This window comes from Helianthus annuus, chromosome 17 (assembly GCF_002127325.2).
Source record: "Helianthus annuus cultivar XRQ/B chromosome 17, HanXRQr2.0-SUNRISE, whole genome shotgun sequence".
In the NCBI taxonomy this organism is placed as follows: Eukaryota; Viridiplantae; Streptophyta; class Magnoliopsida; order Asterales; family Asteraceae; genus Helianthus; species Helianthus annuus.
In genome coordinates, this window is record NC_035449.2 from 177,742,081 (window position 1) to 177,749,631 (window position 7,551).

Sequence of the window (7,551 nt, forward strand, 5' to 3'; positions counted from 1 at the left end):
ACGAATCTCACAGTCGTAATCGTTAAGAAGTTCTACCCATCGGCGTTGACGCATGTTAAGTTCTTTCTGGTTGAAGATGTGTTGTAAACTCCTGTGATCGGTGAAGATCGTACACTTGGTACCATACAGGTAGTGTCGCCAAATCTTCAATGTAAAAACAACTGCGCCTAGCTCGAGATCATGGGTTGTATAGTTCTTCTCGTGGATTTTGAGCTGACGAGATGCGTAAGCTATAACCTTGTCCCGTTGCATGAGAACACAGCCAAGACCAAGGTTGGAAGCATCACAATAGACAATGAAATCGTTGTTTCCGTTGGGCAACGTGAGAATAGGAGCATTGCAAAGCATATGCTTGAAGGCTTGAAAAGCAGACTCTTATTCAGTTCCCCAAACAAAAGGCTTGTCTTTATGAGTAAGGGCGGTAAGCGGCACAACGATCTTAGAGAATCCTTCGATAAATCGTCGATAATAGCCCGCTAATCCGAGAAAAGAACGAACTTCGGACGGGTTCTTAGGCATGATCCAGGTCTTACTGCTTCAATCTTCGCGGGATCGACGTGAATACCTTGACTATTAACGATGTGACCCAGAAATTGAAACTCCTCTAGCCAGAATTCGCACTTGGAGAACTTGGCATAGAGTTGATTCCCCTGAAGTAACTCGAGAACCAAACGTAGATGTTGCGCGTGTTCGGCTTTCAATTTGGAATAGATCAAGACATCATCGATGAACACGATGACGAAACGGTCTAGAAATGGCTTACACACGCGATTCATCAGATCCATGAAAACCGCGGGTGCGTTAGTTAATCTGAAAGGCATAACAACGAATTCATAGTGGCCGTATCGAGTACGAAAAGCGGTTTTGGGGATGTCTTCCTCTTAAATGCGCAATTGATGATAACCTCAACGTAGATCGATCTTCGAGAAACACTTGGCACCTTGCAGCTGATCAAATAAGTCATTGATTCGAGGCAAAGGGTAACGGTTCTTGATGGTTAACTTATTCAACTCCCGATAATCGATGCACATCCTGAACGACCCATCCTTCTTTTTAACGAAAAGGACTGGTGCGCCCCAAAGGAGAGGTGCTCGGGCGAAGAAAGCCTTTTTCGAGTAACTCCTGGAGTTGGTTCGAAAGTTCCCTCATTTCGGAGTGTGCGAGTCAATAAGGGGCTTTGGCTACAGGGTTAGCTCCAGGAATAAGGTCGATACGAAAGTCGATATCACGACTTGGCGGTAGTCCAGGAAGATCATCAGGGAATACCTGAGGAAATTCTCGGACCACGGGAACGTCTTTGACTTCGGCCTTCCTTTTCTTTTCCTTCTCCGCTACTACAATGTTGGCCAAGAAAGCTCTGTATTCCTTGCGGAGATACTTGCTAGCTTGGATGCATGACATGAGCTTGAGACCTTTCGAAGCTGTTTCACCGTACACACATAATAGATCACCATTCGCGAGCGAGAATCGAATCATTTTATCAAAGCACACAACTTTAGCATGGTTTTCGCGAAGAAAATCCATGCCTACTATGACATCTAAGCTTCCGAGTTGCATGGGAATAAGGTCGATAGGGAAGATATGATTGTTGAGCTCGAGGGTACAATCACAGAGAACCGAGTTAACGGCGACAGTTCTTCCAGTAGCGACTTCGACTTTGAATGACGAGGGGAGATAAGAACGCTTACGGCTAAGAAGCTTCTCAAATTCAAACGACACAAAGCAGTTATCGGCTCCGGTATCAAAAAAACATGATGCATAAATACCATTCACAAGGAATGTACCATTAACCACGTTGTTGTCAGCCTGGGCTTGACGAGCATTGATGTTGAAGGTTCTGGCACGGGCTGCTTGTTGTTGCTGCTGCTGCTGCTGTTGGGGCTCTTGTTTCACCACCCTGTTCGGGCACATGTTTGCAAAATGGTTAGGATCACCACATGCAAAGCAGACTCGAGCATTGACCGCGGGTGCTTGAGCTGCGGGTTGGCCTTGAGGGGCTGGGAGTAGAGCTTGATTAGCGGCGACTTGAACTGGGGCTTGACGAGGACCATAGCGACAGTTCGCAGTGAAATGACAGTAGAGGTTGCAGCGAGCACAGAAACGACAGGCGATTCCCACCGGATGATGATATGAGCATGTCGGGCAGAGCGAGTGGGGACCTGTATAAGCACGCTTTGCTGGCGGTGCATTGGTCACTGGAGCTGGTCGGTGATGAGACTGCTGCTGAGCCTGTATGGCTTGCAGAGGGGCAGCAGTTGTTGTGACAACACAATTCTTGTTGCTGGAGTTGCTGTTGTTGTGCTTCTTCTTTCGGCGTGATGACTTGGATGGTTGAGTAATGGAGTCAGCGGTCGGTGCAGTAGTAGCTTGATGCAGAGACTTGGAAGGCTTATCCCAGAAACCAGACTTTACCCGCTTGTCATTGATCTCGGCGGCAAGCAAGTAGGTCTCCTCAATTGATGATGTCTTGGCGGCGTGAACAAAGTCGGCAACACAATCAGGTAGAGCACGAATATACTTCTTGATGGCCATGTCTGGCGTCTTGACTTGATCGGGACAGATAATGCTAAGCTGCTTGAAGCGAGCAGTTAGAGCAGCGTTGTCTCCGTCCTTCTGTTTGATGTTCCAAAACTCGTCCTCCAGCTTTTGGTGTTCATGGGGAGGGCAGAATTCGTCCATCATGATGGCCTTCAGCTCTTCCCAATTCAGCTCATAAGCTGCATCATTCCCGCGTTTGTTTCCTTCGGCCGTCCACCAGTCTAGAGCTCGGGACTGGAAAACGCCAGTTGCATTGAGGGTGCGGAGATTCGCAGGACAGCCGCTTTGGCGCAGAGTGACTTCAACCGAATCAAACCATTGAAACATGGCGGTAGGGCCATCTTCTCCGGTAAACTCTTTTGGTCCGCATGCGTTAAACTGTTTGAAGCTGAAAACGGCCTTGTTAGCATCTTTAGGAACATCGGTTCGCGACTCCTCAGACGATTTGCTGACGTTTTCATACACCTCGCTTACAGCCTTTGCCACTTGCTTGGCGATGATAGCAGCAAGACGATTGTCTCTCTTTTCTTGGCGGGTAAGAGGGGTTCGGTGTCCAGATGACGACATGGTCTGCAACGGACATTGTCGTAGGTCTCAGACATAACAAATCGAAACTCACCTCACACGTCTACTTCTTACTAAGGCTTAGGAACACGTCGAATCACGTTTCACAGAAATACACATAGCACATAGTTACAGATTCACGTAATCACAGAAGCATAGAAACACATAGAGCACAGAAGCACAGTAGCACATAAACACATAAACACCTACGCATTTAATCACAGATGCGGTCAGAATACAGAAACCTATCCTTCCAAGTTCGAGTGTCGTTCGATTATAGTATATCGAGTAGTATCGTATAGTCGTATAACGTGTCGAGTAGTATAGCATAATCATAGCATAATATTGTCTAAAATTGCAGCGACTTGTTAGCGATGTGTTAGTGCACCTACGTCTGCTGACTACGTCATTCATCAAGTCTTGAAGATTGAACATATCAAACATGACACGGAATCCTAGAATTAGTCTGAATCGCTTATATGTACAATCTAGGATCGCTTTTATGTAAGTTTTAGTGTTTGGATCGCTTATAGGGTAACATGTATGGATCGCTTATACGGAATGGATCTAGGATCGCTTATATGTCATGTCATATAAGCGACCCAGAGCTTCTATATATAGGTGGGGCGATCCAACACACATAGTTAGAGGTGAATTGTTCCGGTAAGCCACGAAGTGCTGCCGAAGTGCTGTAAAACATTGTAATCGAGTTCAAAAGCAATACAACAGCAAGATTAAAGTGAATACGGCTTCAATTGCACCAGATTATTAGTTTCCGCCTTTTAATCTGAACTAGAGCTTCTCTGAACGACTCGTCAGGTCGGTATTCGATCCTACAAGTGGTATCAGAGCTCAGGAGGAGGAGTTCTTGCCATTGTAGCTGCTATTCTTCTGATTTTCTACACTTTCTTCACTTTTTCAAAATTTTTCACGGTAAAACAAGCTCAAAATCACAGAGTGCACTCGAAAACATGATTTAACAAATCCTTGAAGTTTTCAGAACTAAAATCGAAGTAGAAACAGAGATTTTAGGTGATTTGTTATTTCAGGATCGCTCAAAAGAATGACGTAAGCTGTTGAACCGCTCGAAATAGTTCATCTGGACCGCTCTTAGTACATATTTCTGGACCGCTCAAACGGAAATAGCTTGGACCGCTCGAAATTTTGGTTATGGACCGCTTTTAGTGACAAGTTTTGTCACACCCTGGCTTTGCGGAAGCGTGGTTAATTTGGTGTGACTTCTTAATACCATAGCTTAACCATAACAAGCTATATGAATTTAAAATCATGCAAAGTCATCCATTGGAAATAAAATTGTCAAACATTGTCTAAATGGGTAAACACCCAACAACCATTACTTGTCTTAAACAGTACAACTACTACCATAATGCAAAAAAAATAAACATGGTTCAGGGGCCATGGCTTGTCCAGGAAAGAGCCATGAGCCTTGAACCCCGGATGACTCTGAATCTAAATGCAGCGGAAAATCCTGCTAAACCGTGCCAGATCCTTAATTCCCTGAAATACATGTAAGTTGAAAAATCAACAATAATGTTGAGCGAGTTCATGCGAAAAATGAGTAAATAAACCTTTATCTTTATCAAAAACCCTGGTATGTAGCAAATAAGGAAATAAAAGAGATCACCAATGGGTTGCAAGTCCACTGATATGTGTGAAGTGCAAGTAGGGATGACTCAAACCTAGCGGATTTATGCGTCGGGCACTAAGTCACCCCGAGGTCCGTTATGCTGGACCTGGGGCTGGGCTCGCTACACCCAGATAGATCTACCGCTCCTGTCCCTCGGTCCTCAACGAGGATTAATGGCCTCAAGTTTCTGCCTACCCACTCACATGATCTAAGTAATAACCCTCCTTATGCTAATCATACCATGTATAACATATCCATAATCATTGTAACATGTATTTCACCCCCGCAGTTTATAAAACTGAAAACAGTTAAGAGAAAAGGGGGACATGAACTCACAGTGAGCGCGTCACAAAATCAAGCAATCCAATATCCAAGTGCTGTGCAACGACCTACATGTGCTAATTCTATTAGACGGATGGCCGTGCTTTAGCTTCATAGTTTACATCATTGGAAACAGTTAGACAACCGTTCCGTGTATATATTTGATACGCATTCTCCTTCCCAAGGATGGGGGATTTAAATACATGTGTATTTATATCATTTTATTAAGTCCCACTTAATATATTTTATTTCTTATTTCAAAATATATTTATTTTTCTCAAAAATAATATATTTCCTTTTTCTCATAATATTTTCCCAAAATAATATATTGACAACACACGCGCTTATGAATATTTCCAAATAAGCGTAAGTTATGTTTTAACGATTAAGTGGTAATGATAATCACCATTGTAACTTATATTCTTGACGTACAAGCGTTTGTATTATTTCGGGCTTGACAAGGTTAGTAAATATTATTTTTACTCTAAAAATAATATTTATATATCTTCACAAAATAATCATAAACAGTGAGGTGACAAAATATATTTACCGAATAAATATTCATCACTTTTAGTTTTGTGAAAATCCCACCTCCGATTATTTATAAATAAGGTTGTGGCGAAATATATTTTTGAAAACATGTCAAAGTAGTCTAACACTTGTAAATAATTCTAAGTGTTGGATTTTTAGAAAATTTCGCCAGAGTTTCCCCTGTAACTGGAGGTGGCCACGCTTTCAAGCGTATCATTTTCTTTTACAAAATCATCTCAACAATTTATCAAATCAACCGAATCAATTTTCAATACTCAAAATAGAAGACTAGTATGTAAAACCGCGTTGTTTCATGAACTTGTAGTTTTTACAAAATCTCCGGTGTAGATCTCGTTATTTTTAGTGGATCTATATATAACATAACTTAGTCTTGCAAAAACCTCGTTTTTGGGACAAATCACTTCTTACAACTTCCCGACAATTTTTGTGAACATTGTTATTTTGTCGGATCTTTTATTCTACAAGTGTTTCTACACTTGTAGTTTATAGAAATCGTGTTTGTTAACACTTTATCTATTTTTATAAAAACATGATTTTCTCAACACCCGGTCCTACGAGTATACCACTTGTACATACGTAGATCGGCTTGTTTTAAATACTATTTTTCATGTTAGAACATTTTTACACAAGTTCATGTTTCCCGTGTGGTGGAGTTTCACCTTTTAACCCTTGTACACAAGAAACAAGTGTATGTCAAGATACGCGATCCGAACAAAGTCGGGTTAAACGATGATGAGAGCCACCACATCGTAGATCGGGCCATATTAATCAACATATTCAAGTACTACGACATTTACACGCGTTTTGAGCTTTTAACCAACGATATTCACGTTTTAGCAAACTTTAAAGTTCCATCAAGCGGGTTACCGACATTCAACCGACAAATATCTTTTTAACCACTTTAGACATGACCAAAAATGAGTTTTAAACGTTATACCTCTAGCTCGGGGCTAGGGAAGAAACTAGTCGAAAACTGCGTGGATAATAGCAAACGGTAGAGGTCTTCCGCGTTCCGTTTGTTCCGAGCTCCGTTGTACGTAACCACCGACACTTGTATACCCTTGGAATGTCAAGACTTGAACCGAAAAACGGATGTGGGGGTGGTGGTGATCTCGGCCGAGAGGAGGGAGAGGGAGAGGGAGTGGTGGTGAGGTGAAGTGTGTGTTTGTGTGTGTGAGAGGTAGTGAGGTATTTATAGAGAAAGTCGTCTCGATCCTCGTGCAATCCAATATAAAATAATAAAACTCGTACTCTTGTCCTTCCTTGGTTGGCCGAATTCTTTAGGATGTAATGGTACTCGGTTCGTTTTCAATCGTTCAGTTACGGTTCAGTTTGGTTAAGTGCGTTAACTTTAAGGTCTAACCCCGTTAGTTGTTTTAGTGCATCAAAAGCGGGTGTTAGGGTAATCAGGGACCCTAACTGGCTCAGAAAAGTACTAATATTAATTTTGGCAATATTTTTATGTTCCGGGTATTGTCCGGTTGTTCGGTCGGATAGTAATCCGTTAAAGTGCTTAAGATAACCGTTAAGCGTCATAAATAATATTTTTAGCGACACAATTTATTCTGCAAAGTGTCGGGAATAATTCCTCATATTTTGGCACTTTATTAATTAGCTAGAAGCTAGTGTGTTGATAAAAGTGCTGTGTTTCGTGCTTAAAGTTCGTTTTAGGCACATCCAAATCTCTATATCTTATTCCTAGAGACGTAATCATACAACCCTTGTATCCCTACACACACTATGGGTGTAGTAAAATAATTCTGGCTCATTCAGGCCTTTAGAGGCAGCGTTTGCCTGATGCTGGCTATACCAGCAAGTTCACTGTGTATCCGTTTAGTGCTACTGTGCTTTTGTGCATCATGTTTGTCACTAAGGTTTAATAAATAAGTAGTGTAGTGACAGGAATATCAAAGTATGATGCAGATATG